Source organism: Maylandia zebra, linkage group LG20 (assembly GCF_041146795.1).
Source record: "Maylandia zebra isolate NMK-2024a linkage group LG20, Mzebra_GT3a, whole genome shotgun sequence".
In the NCBI taxonomy this organism is placed as follows: Eukaryota; Metazoa; Chordata; class Actinopteri; order Cichliformes; family Cichlidae; genus Maylandia; species Maylandia zebra.
Window position 1 is genome coordinate 19,802,867 of NC_135186.1, and position 15,650 is coordinate 19,818,516.

The 15,650-nt window shown below is 46.3% G+C and overlaps 1 protein-coding gene across 9 annotated transcripts in view; it reads right to left on the bottom strand.

Annotated features, from left to right (window-relative positions):
- The window catches only part of igsf21b (immunoglobin superfamily, member 21b), a 44,872-nt gene that overhangs the window by 14,660 nt on the left and 14,562 nt on the right, over positions 1–15,650 (bottom strand). For 3 of the 9 annotated variants that reach the window (XM_076878237.1, XM_076878234.1, XM_076878235.1), the window contains one exon: positions 12,918–13,917. The exons of 4 other annotated variants lie outside the window; for them this stretch is intronic. The gene's annotated coding sequence lies outside the window, so the exon portion shown is untranslated. 2 more of the 9 variants (XM_076878239.1, XM_076878236.1) reach the window with 1 other exon arrangement.

Sequence of the window (15,650 nt, forward strand, 5' to 3'; positions counted from 1 at the left end):
ACACAAGTGTAGCCTTATGAGGCCGGCTGGGCAGGCACGGGGACCGTGACAACTTTACCTAGAGCGTCAAAAATTCCCAGCATGCTTCACCATCAGAGCTTCTGTTGCGAGCACGTCACTACCTGACTGAGGTTCCTCTCATTCCCCTACCAAGGTCTCTCATTGTCCAGAATTTCTTCTGATGTCTTCTCCCACCATTTCTTCCAAATTTTGCCAGCACACTTGCTCCACTCAGTGGATTTCATGATCATGCAGTTGAGGTCACGGATCGCTTCTCATCGCTAGTCTGCCTACCACTTATATTTTTGCCTTATATTTTAGTATCCCCTCACCCTCATCAGTTGCACACCACAAAAGGAAGACAAGACAGGGAAGGAAAAGCCCAGGTATATTACCAGACAAGTTTTTGTGATAAATACTTCAGGTATGCCTCTTCCAGAACAATGCATTCCATTATTGTCACAAGATTTCAAGATTTTGCTTTTTCTCCAACAAACTAAGCAAAAAGTTTTCAAAGAAAAGTGATTTTATGTCAATTTTATAGGCATTTACATCTTAAAGCATGGTATCACCAACATTCTCAAATACCAATTTTGGTTTAAAAATAGATTGGATTATGACACATAGATCATGTGTCATGTTTCCTGTCCAGTCTGTCATGTGTTTCACGTCTGTGTTGTGTCCATGTTGTCAAGCTTGTGTGGCATGTCTATGGCTGTGTCCATTAAGAGACCGCATGCTTGAAGTACGCATTTTGAGACCTATTAGAGGATCATCATTTAGCCTGGAGAAATAGTTTGCTGCTTTATAAGAAAGCCCTCCGCAAAGCCAGAACATCTTACTATTCATCACTGATTGAAGAAAATAAGAACAACCCCAGGTTTCTCTTCAGCACTGTAGCCAGGCTGACAAAAAGTCAGAGCTCTTTTGAGCCAACAATCCCTTTAACGTTAACTAGTAATGACTTCATGAACTTCTTCACAAATAAAATTTTTATCATTAGAGAAAAAATTACCAATAATCATCCCACAGATGTAATATTATCTACAGCTACTCTTAGTACCATTGATGTTAAGTTAGACTCTTTTTCTCTAATTGATCTTTCTGAGTTAACTTCAATAATTACTTCCTCCAAACCATCAACGTGTCTTTTAGACCCCATTCCTACAAAACTGCTCAAAGAAGTCCTGCCATTAATTAATTCTTCGATCTTAAATATGATCAACCTATCTCTAATAATCAGCTATGTACCACAGGCCTTCAAGCTAGCTGTAGTTAAACCTTTACTCAAAAAGCATCTCTAGACCCAGCAGTCTTAGCTAATTATAGGCCAATCTCCAACCTTCCTTTCATATCAAAAATCCTTGAAAGAGTAGTTGTCAAACAGCTAACAGATCATCTGCAGAGGAATGACTTATTTGAAGAGTTTCAGTCAGGTTTCAGAGCTCATCACAGCACAGAAACAGCTTTAGTGAAGGTTACAAATGATCTTCTTATGGCCTCTGACAGTGGACTCATCTCTGTGCTTGTCCTGCTAGACCTTAGTGCAGCATTCGATACTGTCGACCATAATATCCTATTAGAGCGATTAGAACATGCTGTAGGTATTACAGGTACTGCACTGCAGTGGTTTGTATCATATCTATCTAATAGACTCCAATTTGTGCATGTAAATGGAGAGTCCTCTTCACACACTGAGGTTAATTATGGAGTTCCACAGGGTTCAGTGCTAGGACCAATTCTGTTTACATTATACATGCTTCCCTTAGGCAGTATCATTAGAAGACATAGCATACATTTTCACTGCTATGCAGATGACACCCAGCTCTATCTGTCCATGACGCCAGATAACACACACCAATTAGTTAAACTGCAGGAATGTCTTAAAGACATAAAGACCTGGATGGCCGCTAACTTTCTGCTTCTTAATTCAGATAAAACTGAGGTTATTGTACTCGGCCCTGAAAAGCCTAGAAATATGGTATCTAACCAGATTCAAATCAAATCAAATCAAATCACTTTTATTGTCACATCACATGTGCAGGTACACTGGTACAGTACATGTGAGTGAAATTCTTGTGTGCGAGCTTCACAAGCAACAGAGTTGTGCAAAATACAATAACGTAAACAAGCAAAATACAAGAATGGCTACATCTGAAACTAATATGTACAATATGTACAATATATAATAGTATATGCATTTCTGGATTTGTATACTAAATATTTTTCTACGTGTGTGTGTGTGTGTGTGTGTGTGTGTGTGTGTGTGTGTGTGTGTGTGTGTGTATGTGTGTGTGTGTGTGTGTGTGTGTGTGTGTGTGTACACATATTTTACAAATTAAATAGTGTAAACAATAAAATAAAATACATAAATATATAATATAATATATATATTCTTACTCTGGATGGCATTACCTTGGCCTCCAGTAACGCTGTGAGGAACCTTGGAGTCATTTTTGACCAGGACATGTCCTTCAATGCACATATTAAACAAATATGTAAGACTGCGTTCTTCCATTTGCGCAACATCTCTAAAATTAGAAATATCCTGTCTCAGAGTGACGCTGAAAAACTAGTTCATGCATTTATTACTTCCAGGCTGGACTACTGTAATTCATTATTATCAGGATGTCCTAAAAACTCACTGAAAAGCCTTCAGCTAATCCAAAATGCTGCAGCAAGAGTACTGACAGGGACTAGAAAGAGAGAGCATATTTCTCCTGTTTTGGCTTCCCTTCATTGGGTTCCTGTTGAATCCAGAATTGAATTCAAAATCCTGCTCCTCACATACAAGGTCTTAAATAATCAGGCCCCATCTTATCTTAATGACCTTGTAGTACCATATCACCCCATTAGAGCACTTCGCTCTCGCTCTGCAGGCCTACTTGTTGTTCCTAGAGTATTTAAAAGTAGAATGGGAGGGAGTGTCATGGTCCTGGGTCGGTGACCCAGCGCTTTTAGTTTGTTATCATTTTCTAGATGATGATTGTTTAAGTTCTGTGTTATATTCGGTCTGCCTCTGAGTCTGCGTCTGTATCTGTCTGTCTATGGTGTCACCCCATCTGTTTGTGAATCTGTCTGTTTAGTTCAATGTCTTGTCTGGTTCCATGTGTCTGAGTTTCCTGTTTTATTGTGAAGGTCCGTGTCGTATGTGAGTGTGATCAGTTTACGTTTCCCCTGTCCCGTCAGCCCAGATTCCTCCCAGCTGTGTTGCCCTCCTGTCTCTCATCCCCTGATTACTGGTGTGTGTATTTAAGCCCTGTGTGTTCTCCTGCCTGTTGCTGGTTCGTCTGTATTACTCAGTGTCAGTCTATGTATCCACTGCTCGTTTTCATTCAGGTTTGTGCTCTGTAGTTTAGTTGTTTCCCAGTTTAGTTTAGTTCGAGCCCCGTTTTGCTGTTTGTCCACATTCTTTTTGTGTTCAATGAATCACCTTCACTTCTCCACGACTGCCTGCGATTGGATCCTCATTTATTCCACACGGCTTGCCTCGGGAGCCGTGACAGTACGAACCGGCCACTATGGACCCAGCAGCAGTCAACCCGCCCGAGGAGCTCCGGGAGGATATTGTTTACTCTGTGGACAAATTAATTAACTTATGGCTCGAGCATGAGGGGAGAGAATTCCGCCAAGGCATAGCTGTTCGGCTACAGCGCTTAGTTTCTGGTCTCCCCTGGTTGCTCAGCTCACTTCACCCGCTCACACAGAATTTCGTTCTGAACGAGCTTCATCTTATCCCCCCTGCTACCACCCACCTTGCAACTCATGCTTCACTCCCTGACCCGACGGAGAGTGTCCTGCCCGGCCCGTCGGTCCAGCCTTCAAATGGGAAACGGCACTCACGCCGTCGACGCCCCTCGCCACAGTCAGACCCCAGGATATCAGAGCGGCCGACTGTGGTGAGTAAAAAGGATAACAGCTCCAATCTGAACTTTGAGACTTTTTCTTCTGGGGTTGTTCGGGGTGTGTCAGTGGGAGCTAATTCACAAAGCTTACCTACCTTCGTGATAACCGATCTCTCCCAGGTTGGCATTTTTAAGACTTCAGTGAAAGCAAAGGGCTGTTGTTCTTCTGAACCTGTTAAACCCATGTCAGCTAACCCAGGGTCTGCTGAAACTGTGGCATATATCCCAGAGACAATTAACACCAGCTCTGATAATACCAGGACTGTTTATTCTTTTGAACTGCAACCGGAAGCTCAGTTAGCCGCCCGGCCTCAAGCTCAGTTAGCCGCCCGGCCTCAAGCTCAGTTAGCCGCCCGGCCTCAAGCTCAGTTAGCCGCCCGGCCTCAAGCTCAGTTAGCCGCCCGGCCTCAAGCTCAGTTAGCCGCCCGGCCTCAAGCTCAGTCTCCAATTCCACCACCGTCGTCATCCCAACCATTGTTTCAGTCACCCTCAGTTCAGCCTCCTGTTCAGCAGCCACTAGCCCTGCACCCTGTGTCACTTGCTACTCCGGTACAACAAGCTCAGTCAAATCAATCTAAAAGGAACTGTGTTTCATCCGTTTGTTCTAAGCAGAACGTCAAACCTAATGATAATGTAATCATTCCTAAAAAGCTGGCCAGTTCGGAGACTGTGACGCGCTCCAGGGCCTCCCCAGAGGCTGAGTTTCAGCCCTCAGCCCACTCTGGACCCCTGGAGGCTAGGAACCCAGCTGAGGACTGCACCTGGCTGTCACTGCCTGAGCAGAGTCAATGCTCTGGGCGGCTGAAGTCTGCTATGTGTTTGCCAGAGGCCCGTGCGCCTGCTGGTTCTGATCTGTCCCTGCCAGAGGCCCGTGGGCCTGCTGGTTCTGATCTATTCCTGCCAGAGGTCCTCGCACCTGCTGGTTTTGTCCTGTGTGTTCCAGGGTGCCCCTGTGCCCACTGGTCCTGAGACTGTTCTCGCTGGAGGGCCCGAGGAGCCCGTCCAGCCTCCTTCCTCGTCAGCTGGGGGGCCCGAGGAGCCCGTCCAGCCTCCTTCCTCGTCAGCTGGGGGGCCCGAGGAGCCCGTCCAGCCACCAGCTGCTCCACCAGCAGCCTCATCCTCGCTTGCAGCAGCAGTTTCATCCATGCCGCCGCCTGCTGCAGCGCCTCCGTCTCCAGCTTCCACGCCAGCTGCAGCCTCCGTGTCTTCATCCACGCCAGCTGCAGCCTCCGTGTCTTCACCCATGCCGTCGCCTGGCTCCGGCTTCAGCATCACCCACGCCTGGTCCGGCTCCGGCTTCAGCATCACCCACGCCTGGTCCGGCTCCGGCTTCAGCATCACCCACGCCTGGTCCGGCTCCGGCTTCTGCTTCAGCCTCGCCTGGTCCAGCCTCCGCATCCTCATCATCCTCATCAGCATTGCCTGGTCCAACTTCAGCTTCAGCATCAGCATCGTCTGGTCCAGCCTCCGCTTCCGCCTCGTCTGGTCCAGCCTCCGCTTCCGCCTCGTCTGGTCCAGCCTCCGCTTCCGCCTCGTCTGGTCCAGCTTCCGCTTCGCCTGGGGCTGCAGGGGCCACGCAGCCTTCAGGTCCCCTACTACCACCTCCACATCGTCGGTCATCTGCCAGGCCGCTTGTTGGGCATCTCCGCCACCGTGGACGCCCTCCTGAACGCCGCCACTGCCTTCCGCGTGGCCGGCCTCCGGACTTGTTTCCACGCCGCTGTTGCCGTCCGCACGGTCGGCCCCCAGAACTGTTTCCGCGCCACTGCCTACTGCGTGGCCGGCATCCGGACCTGCCCCGCTGCCATTCGCATGGTCGGCCTCCTGAACTTGGCCATCTGGGCCTTTTTGGACTCTGTCCCTCCGTCCTGGGCCCCCTCCGCCCGCCCTGGTCGGGTCCTTTTCTGTTTTGTTTTGGTCGGTTTTTGTGTTTCTGCTGGGCTGTCTGGAGCCAGCCCTTGAGGGGGGGGGGGGTACTGTCATGGTCCTGGGTCGGTGACCCAGCGCTTTTAGTTTGTTATCATTTTCTAGATGATTGTTTAAGTTCTGTGTTATATTCGGTCTGCCTCTGAGTCTGCGTCTGAATCTGTCTGTCTATGGTGTCACCCCATCTGTTTGTGAATCTGTCTGTTTAGTTCAATGTCTTGTCTGGTTCCATGTGTCTGAGTTTCCTGTTTTATTGTGAAGGTCCGTGTCGTATGTGAGTGTGATCAGTTTACGTTTCCCCTGTCCCGTCAGCCCAGATTCCTCCCAGCTGTGTTGCCCTCCTGTCTCTCATCCCCTGATTACTGGTGTGTGTGTATTTAAGCCCTGTGTGTTCTCCTGCCTGTTGCCGGTTCGTCTGTATTACTCAGTGTCAGTCTGTGTATCCACCGTGTCTTCTCCCTGCTGTTCATCGTCATCCTCCTCTGCTCGTTTTCATTCAGGTTTGTGCTCTGTAGTTTAGTTGTTTCCCAGTTTAGTTTAGTTCGAGCCCCGTTTTGCTGTTTGTCCACATTCTTTTTGTGTTCAATAAATCACCTTCACTTCTCCACGACTGCCTGCGATTGGATCCTCATTTATTCCACACGGCTCGCCTCGGGAGCCGTGACAGGGAGAGCCTTCAGTTTTCAGGCCCCTCTTCTGTGGAACCAGCTTCCAGTTTGGATTCAGGAGACAGACACTATCTCTACTTTCAAGATTAGGCTTAAAACTTTCCTTTTTGCTAAAGCATATAGTTAGGGCTGGACCAGGTGACCCTGAATCCTCCCTTAGTTATGCTGCAATAGACATAGGCTGCCGGGGGATTCCCATGATGCATTGAGTTTTTCCTTTCCAGTCACCTTTCTCACTCACTATGTGTTAATAGACCTCTCTGCATTGAATCATATCTGTTATTAACCTCTGTCTCTCTTCCACAGCATGTCTTTTATCCTGTCTTCCTTCTCTCACCCCAACCGGTCACAGCAGATGGCCGCCCCTCCCTGAGCCTGGTTCTGCCGGAGGTTTCTTCCTGTTAAAAGGGAGTTTTTCCTTCCCACTGTTGCCAAAGTGCTTGCTCATAGGGGATCATATGATTGTTGGGTTTTTCTCTGTATCTATGAAGCGCCTTGAGGCGACTTATGTTGTGATTTGGCGCTATATAAATAAAATTGAATTGAATTATTACGTCACCGCGACGCAATGACGGCTGTCCCAATCCGAAGGGTACTTCAAATGCATACTCCAAATATGCTGTCGATTTCCCAAATGTCAAGCGTCGTCCGGTGCACGCTTCGTGGTCCCATATATCCCAGAATTCATAGCGCGGCGGTGGGTGTGGATAATTTTGCCGCAAAATATGGCAGAAGCAGAGCGGCCGAAGAGTGAACTGTCAAAAGTACTGAATATTATGTCACTTATGTGCGAATGTTTAATAATGAAGACATTCCTGTTGGCCACATGTCGGCAGAGTTATGTGACATTAGTGATGTTTGTACTAACTTGGTTTTAGAGCCTTTACTTTAAAATATACGCCGTTCAATAGTTGACCATAATCTTACAGAGAATGTGATGATTTTATGGATAATTAAAGTCAGTCATATATCCACAAACACAACAAGCTGAAACTCAGTGATGCTGCTCGGTTTGTAGTCCTGAATATCACGGCACAAGCAGGATTCACTGCACTGTTAATGTTAGCTATGTTATATTGCTGCCTCTGTTCGGTGGTGTCGAGCCAAACGGATTTTAACGTGTGTTTGAACGAGCTGACGGTTCACTCGTTAAGCTGAAAGAAAGATGCTTTGATCACAGGAGTCACACATGTGTCCACTGTACCATCTGGAAACTCTTCTTGTTTAGCACTCGTAATAACACAAACACTAAATCCTCCTTCTCTTGTGCTGTTTTGTAGCAGTGTATACACCTGAGACTGTCACCTGTCTGTCTGTCCTGCATTCTTTCTCTCTTTCTTTCTCTCTGATTGTGGAATAAAAGTATGAACATGTGTTTATAAGTTACACTTGTGTTTGAATCCTGCAGCTTATCACACATTTGATTTCCATGTGTGACAACTGCAAGTGTCCAGAGTGAGGACAGACTGAGGGACCCACTGCTGCACATCATCTGTGAGGCTTTGCACTTTGATACAGAGTCCGTCTGTATCTGGAAGTCCCACAGGATCTTAGCTCGGTCATTCTCCACCACCCTTGGGGGTGTCTCCCATTTTGACCTCGGAACTTCCAGGCCATATTCGGCACAGATGTTTCTGTATACTATGCCGGCCACTTGGTTATTGCATTCCATGTATGCCCTGCCTGCTAGCATCTTGTGCTGCCATGATTAGTGCCTCTGTGCTGTCTTTCAGTCCAGCTTTGTCCAGCCACTGGTAGGATTTCTGGATATCAGCCACCTCCTCTATCTGCCGGTGGTACATACCATGCAGGGGCCTGTCCTTCCATCATGGTTCCTTGTATCCCTCCTCTTTCTTGGGTTTCTGCTGCCTGAGGTATTCACCGAGCACTCGGTCAGTTGGGGCCATCTTCCAGGAAAGCCAGCTTTCCTAGCTGCCTCTTCATGGTTCCCATTCGCCTGCAGGAACCCCAAGTTCTTGTAACTGTCCTCTATGTCTGCAATGTTGCCTTCTGGTAGCTCGATCCCCTCAGTTCTGACTACCTTCCCTCTCTTTGTTATCATCCGACTACACTTCTCCAGCCCGAATGACATCCCGATGTCATTGCGTAGTGTGGATCAGTGAATCGATGTCTCGTTCACTCTTGGCATACAGCTTGATGTCATCCATGTACAGGAGGTGGCTGACAACTGCTCCGTTCCGTAGTCGGTATCTGTAGCCAGTCTTGTCAATGATCTCACTGAGGGGGTTCAGGCCTATGCAGAACAGCAGTGGGGACAGAGCATCTCCTTGGTAGATCCCACACTTGATGGTGACTTGTGCTATGGGCTTGGAGTTGGCCTCTAGTGTTGTACGTCACATCCCCATTGAATTCCTGATGAAGGCTCTTAGGGTCCTGTTGATCTTGTACAATTCTAGGCATTCCAGTATCCAGCTGTGGGGCATTGAGTCATAGGCCTTCTTGTAATCAATCCAGGCAGTGCACTGGTTGGTCAGCCTGGTCTTGCAGTCTCGGCTGACTGTTCTGTCTACCAGTAGCTGGTGTTTTGCACCTCTGGTATTCTTGCCAATCCCTTTCTGTGCCCCGCTTATGTATTGACCCATGTGCCTTTTCATCTTAGCCGATATGATGCCTGACAGGAGCTTCCATGTAGTACTGAGGCAGGTTACTGGTCGGTAGTTGGATGGGACCGGTCCCTTCTTGGGGTCCTTGGGGATCAGGACCGTCCGACCTTCGGTTAGCCATTCCAGGTGTCTCTCGTCCACTAGCAGCTGGTTCATTTGTGCTGCCAGACGCTCGTGGAGTGCAGTCAGCCAGTAGGCGTGAACCATGTCGGGGCCTGGTGCTGTCCAACTCTTCATACTAGAGACCCTTGCTTGGATGTCTGCCACCATGATGGTTACTGGACCCTGTTCATGGAGGTTGCTATGGTCTGCCCTCAGATCCACTAGTCACTGAGCATTGCCGTTATGGGTTGCGTCCTTCTCCCATATGCTCTTCCAGTATTGCTCCGTCTCCAGCCTTGGTGGTGCTGTTCTCTTATTGTTCCCTTGCCACTGAGAGTACACCTTTGCTGGTTCTGTGGAGAACAGCTGGTTATTTTTCTTTTCTGCTGAAAAGAAAATTGGAAGAAGTGAGAGTTCATTGAAAAGAGTACACAGATAGAAAATTAAGAAGAAGAGAAAGAGAAAGAAGAGAAAACCCCAAAAATCATATAATAATAATAAATTTTATTTATAAAGCGCCTTTCAAGACACCCAAGGACACTGTACAATAGGATAAAACACATAATAGAACAATGACACAATGAAGGACAATAAAACAAAAGCACAAGATAAAATTAATGACAGTGGGAAGAAAAAACTCGCTTTTAACAGGAAGAAATTCCAGGAGAACCAGGCCAAACAGGTGAAACAGGTAGTGGGCAGTATGCAAGGGGTTACCTGTGATGGCCCTGGTTTTCCTGAAACAGGAGGTGCTGGTGATGGCCTCCAGGGATGGCAGAGGGGAGCCAATGATTTTTTGGGCAGTGTTATTTACCCTTTGTGCAGCCTTCCTGTTGTCAGTCGTGGCCTCTGCATTTCAAATACCCAGGCAGTAGGAGAGCTGCTCCACTTCTACCACTCCTCACAGTAGAAGGCCAGCAGCAGCTTATGGTGGTGTCATCGGCATACTTGACATCTGAAGGTGGTCCACTTTGGTGGCAAGGATGTCTGGGATTGTAGTGTTGAATGCTGAGCTGTAGTCCACAAAGAGCATCCTCACATAACTCTTACTGTTCTCCAGATGGCTCAGTGCTCTCTGAAGTGTGATGGTGAAGGTCTCCTCCCAATTCATATCCCCAATACATAATTTCCCCTTGGGATCACAATAAAGTACTTTGATTCTGATTCTGATTCTGATTTGATTTGTAAGCAAAATGGTAGGAGTCAGGACAGGGCCGTATGCAGTCTCTAAGGTGCGAAAACACTATCTGTTCAAAACACTTCATGACTACAGATGTGAGGGTTATAGGTTTGTAGTCATTAAGGCTGTCTATTCCAGGTTTGTGGGGATGGGAATGACACCGTTCCCACCTGGCATAAGTCAGGGAGAGGTTGAACAGCCTGGTGATGATCCCCTACCAGTTGGTCCTCGCAGCCCCTGGGATGCTGTCTGGGCCAGCAGCTCTCCTGGGGTTCACCACTCTCAGTCTCCTCTTAACCTCATGTTCCTGGAGGGACAGGGGTGTGTGCCTGGTGCAGGAGAGAAGGAGGGCAGGGGTGTGGGAGAGGGGTCATCTCAAACTGGGCAAAGAAGGTGTTAAGCTCCTCTCCAAGTGTGAGGCTGCCGTCAGGGGCTGGGTGGCTCTGGCCTTTGATGTTGGAGAGGGCTTGGATGTCTCTCCACACCTGGTGGGGGTAGTCATCTGCCAAGAAGCACACTACCTTCCTTGACATGCTTCCTCATGTTGGCTTTGGCAGTGCTGTACAGAGAACTGTCCATCAGCCTTAAGGCTGAGTTTCAAGTTCTGTTCAGACCTTGATTGCGGTTTGAAAAAAACTCGGATGTTTTTTGTCATGGTCCTGGGTGTTTCCCAGTGTTTTATGTTTGATTTCTATTTCCTGATTATTGGTTATTCATTTGTTGTTTGTTGTCCGCGTATTTGTGAATTGTGTCTTGTTTCCTGTTTTATTTTGATTCTCCCAGTCCTACGTGCAGTGAGTCTAGTTTTGCTTCCCCTTGTCTCGTTATGTATAATTAACCCCAGCTGTGTCTCCCTCCTGTTTCTCATTCCCTGGTTGCTCCTGTGTGTATATAAGCCCTGTGTTTTCTCCTGATTGTTACTGGTCCGTCTGTGTTCCTCCGACAGTTCTCCCTGATTATCCTTCTTCATGTTCTCGCTGTCGCCTCGTGTTCAGGATTGTTGTTTAGTTCTTAGTTTTCCCCAGTTTAGAAACTACAAGAGTAGTTTCCGTATTTAACCTGTGAGTGGAATATTAAAGACTGGCCGTCCTGTGACTAAACAGTTTGAAAGACGGTGAGCCCACTCAACTTCCACTACAACCACCACTACTATTGTCAGCTGCCCGGCCGTCAGCTCAGTCATCTACTCCACTACCCGCTCCACTCCCACCACAACCATCACTTTGGTCACCAGCTCAGTTTCCAGTGTTGTCACCAGCAGTGTTGGTCAAGTTACTTGAAAAAAGTAATCAGTAACTAATTACTGATTACTTCCCCAAAAAAGTAATCCCGTTACTTTACTGATTACTTATTTTCAAAAGTAATTAATTACTTAGTTACTTAGTTACTTAGTTACTTTTTAAAAACACGATTTACAACCTGAAGAGGTGATAAAGCGATAGATCTTTCAGCCCAATTCTACTTTTTCTACATAATCCATCATACAAAATGTAATCAAATGGAAAGGTCCCTTTTTAAAACTTGTTTTATTAGTTTTAATCTTTTAACTTTATGCATCAAGCAAAAAATTTAATTATATGCACCATTCTCTGACTTGAAGAAATTAGTTTAACATTTAAACCTATTTTCTACACATTCCAGCACATAAAATAAAATATTTTTTGTGTTTACACTCACTCTTTCAAATAGATGCAAGTAAAACACAGCAGAAAATAAATAAAGTCAAAGACTCAGCGGTCCTGTTGCTCTATTTTTACCTGTAAAGCAGGACTGCAGTAGGCGGGGGTTTACCCTGGTGCAGGTGTGCCGCGGTCAGTTGAAGAATCCGCGAGTTTCTCTGTGAATTTCCCATTACGTGGTAGCGCACTCGGTGCTTGCTTGGAAGTTTAGGGGGTTTTTTTTGCTGTCAAAAGAAGTTTTCTTCCCACGCACAACGGACACTAATGTTTTTGTCACTTTTTATGGAATCAAACTCAAAGTAAGGTCAGTACTTCCACGCTTTAAACGCTGCACGCTCATACTCTCTCCCACAATCGATATGTGATCCATTGTTGATCTGCACACAGCTGTTGTCACTAACGGCGCACTCGCTTACGTCACTGTTGTGAGACATTCTCGCAAAAAAATCACGGTTTTAGTAACGCAGTAACGCAGCGTTCCTACGGGAAAGTAACGGTAATCTAATTACCGTTTTTGCAATAGTAATCCCTTACTTTACTCGTTACTTGAAAAAAGTAATCAGAACGCGTTACTGCCCATCTCTGGTCACCAGTTCTGTCGCCAGCTCAGGCTCCTCAGCTCTGAGCACAAGGTAAGCGGCGGGGCCAGACGGCATCACCGACCCTCTGCTGCGGTGCTGTGCTAACCAGCTAGCAGGTGTGTTCACTTCAATTTTCAACGTGTCCCTGGCTAAGTCTGTGGTCCCCACATGCTTCAAGAGATCTACCATCATCCCTGTCCCAAAGAACAAGCAGCCCTCATGCCTGAATGACTACCGTCCAGTTGCACTGACCCTATGGGTGTTGGACTTCCTCACTGGCGGTACTCAGGTGGTGAGGGTGGGTAGCTGCATCTCCAACAGCATCAACATCAGCACGTGAGCGCCACAGGAGTGTGTCCTCTCCTCTCTACTCCCTCTACACTTCAGTCTGTGTGGTCACCCAAGGCTGGTGTTGGACGCCATCTCCAACAACGATGAGGCGGCCTACATGGATGAAGTGAAGAATCTGGCATCGTAGTGCCGGGACAACCACCTCCAGCTGAGCGTCGGCAAGACCAAGGAGGGGGTGGTGGACTTCAGAAGGAGTCAGCAAAGAGACTACAAGCCCATTATCATTAATAGAGCTCCAGTGGAGAGTGTGCAGTCCTCAGTATCTCGGTGTCCACATCTCCTCAGACCTGACATGGTCTGCCCACATTCAGGTCCAGACCAAAAAGGCTAGGCAGCGCCTGTATTACCTCCGACAACTGAGGAAGTTCAGGGTCTCTCTTATATACAGACACTGTGGAGAGCATCCTCACACAGAACATCACATCATTGTATGGAAACAGCTGTGTCAAGGATAAAAAAGCTCTTCAGAGAGTGATCTGTATAGCAGAACACTGCTGCAGGACAGCTCTCCCTTCCCTTCAGGACATTTACGTCAGGAGATACTGGACTAGAGCAACTCAGATTTTGAAGGACCTGTCCCATCCCAGCAACGAACTGTTCCAGCTTCTGAAATCAGGCAGAAGGTTCCGCACCATCTGAACAAAAACAGAGAGGCTCAAGAGGAGTTTTTATCCTCAGGCCATTCGTGTGTTGAATCAGCTTACTCTGGACCCCTGGAGACAGCGCAACCTGTTTCACCTCGGAGCTCTACTGGGCCGTCTCAGCAATCACTCTCTGCTGAGAGCATGGGTGAGTTAACTCAGCTGCCTCAGTCCTCTGCTGGAAGCTCGAGTGAGCTCATTCGGCCAGCTGAGGACTGCACCCTGCTGTCACTGCCTGGGCAGAGCCAGTGCCCTGGACTCTGAAAAGAACAAATTACACTTCTGTAAAACCTTTTACTGGTGTATTTTTTAAAATCTAACATTTCATGTACAGTTTTCTCTCACCATGTTACCAGGCTGCTAATTTTTCTGTAGATGGATGTAAAACAGTTTTAATCAGTTTGTTTATATCATGCTTAGGTTTATGCTAAAAGTTTATGCTAAAATCTCAAATGCAACATTTAATTTCTAGATAATTCTGATATTTACAATAAATCTGGACCTCTCCAGATTGTGTGGTTGATCATGCATTGTCTAAAATGAGGAGAACAAAGACTGAGTAGTGAATTATTCAAACTCATGGACTATGAGAGGAACACAGCAACGCAAATAGGGAAAATTGCAGTAGTCCCATCAAGAGGTGATAATAAAATAAATACGAAAATTGAGTGTTAACCAGTCTTTGACAGCAAGAGGCTGCAGTGGGACAGAGACATCCAATTTCAATGGGAAGTAAACTGGGATGTCATCAATACAAAAGTGTAAGAAAATATTATATTTCTTGATAATGAATCCCAAAGGTAGCATGTATAATGAGAACAGAGCAGAACCCAAAACAGGCCCCTGTGGTATACCACACAGGGCAGAACAAGAAGAATATTCACTACTGGCAACAGAAAAAGACCTCTTTCACAAATATTATTTAAATTACCATAAAATGGTGTCTTTCCGACCAACATGTAGTGATGGACCGTGTCAAAGGCAGCGGCTAAATCTATAAGAGCTAAAACAGCAGAACATCCTGAGTCAACAGTTAAAAGATAATTAAAAACTCTCAGTACTGTCATGGGATTTAAAACCAGACCACTTCACAAACACAATCAACATCCAAAATGGTCTGAAGTTGCTTAAACTTTTTCTACATGATTTGACTTTAGTAATACAGTATTTGTCTAAAATGTGATTGTCGCAAAGTGGAACCCAGGTGGAGGAAAACTCACCTAAATGTTCATCTCCTCTACCTAAAGGACCTTTTAGCTTCTTTTAATAATGCTATCAGAGGTGCGAGGGCTGCCTATTTCTTACACTTGGTTGCAAATAGCAGAGGTAATCCTAAGGTGCTATTTAACACCATTAGTGGCTTTGTTACTCCTGCTCTTCCCGCGGCCCCGTTTTCTTTCTTTTATGCTTGCAAAGATGAAGAATGTAAGAATGAACTTTTCTCATTCAGCACCTGTTATGTCTATCTCCACCTCATCACACCCTGTCATTTTGGACACTTTCTCTCCTGTTTCACTACCTGAGCTAGCAAAACTAGTGAATTCAGTGAAAGCATCCTCTTGTCCACTTGGCATTGTACCTGCATCATTATGAAAAAATGTCTTCCAGGTTATTGGTCCATCTGTGCTCACTCTAATCAACCCTGAACTGGTGTCTGGTATAGTTCTGGTTTATTTTAAAAAATTCTACTATTCTCTCACTTTTAAAAAAACCTCAGTTAGACCCCCTCTCTTTGGAGCAGCTACAGACCTATCTCTAAATTACCGTTAATTGCTAAGCTTCTAGAAAAGGTTGTGGCTAAGCAACTTATAGCGGCTCTGGACAAACATAGCATTTGCAATAAGTTTCAGTCCGGCTTTCGCAGAGCTCACTCCACAGAATCAGCCCTTCTTAGGGTCTCAAGTGACATTTTGATGAGTAATGATGCAGGAAAATGTTTGGTCCTACTTATGTTGGACCTAACATCAGCTTTTGACACTGTTGACCACCACAT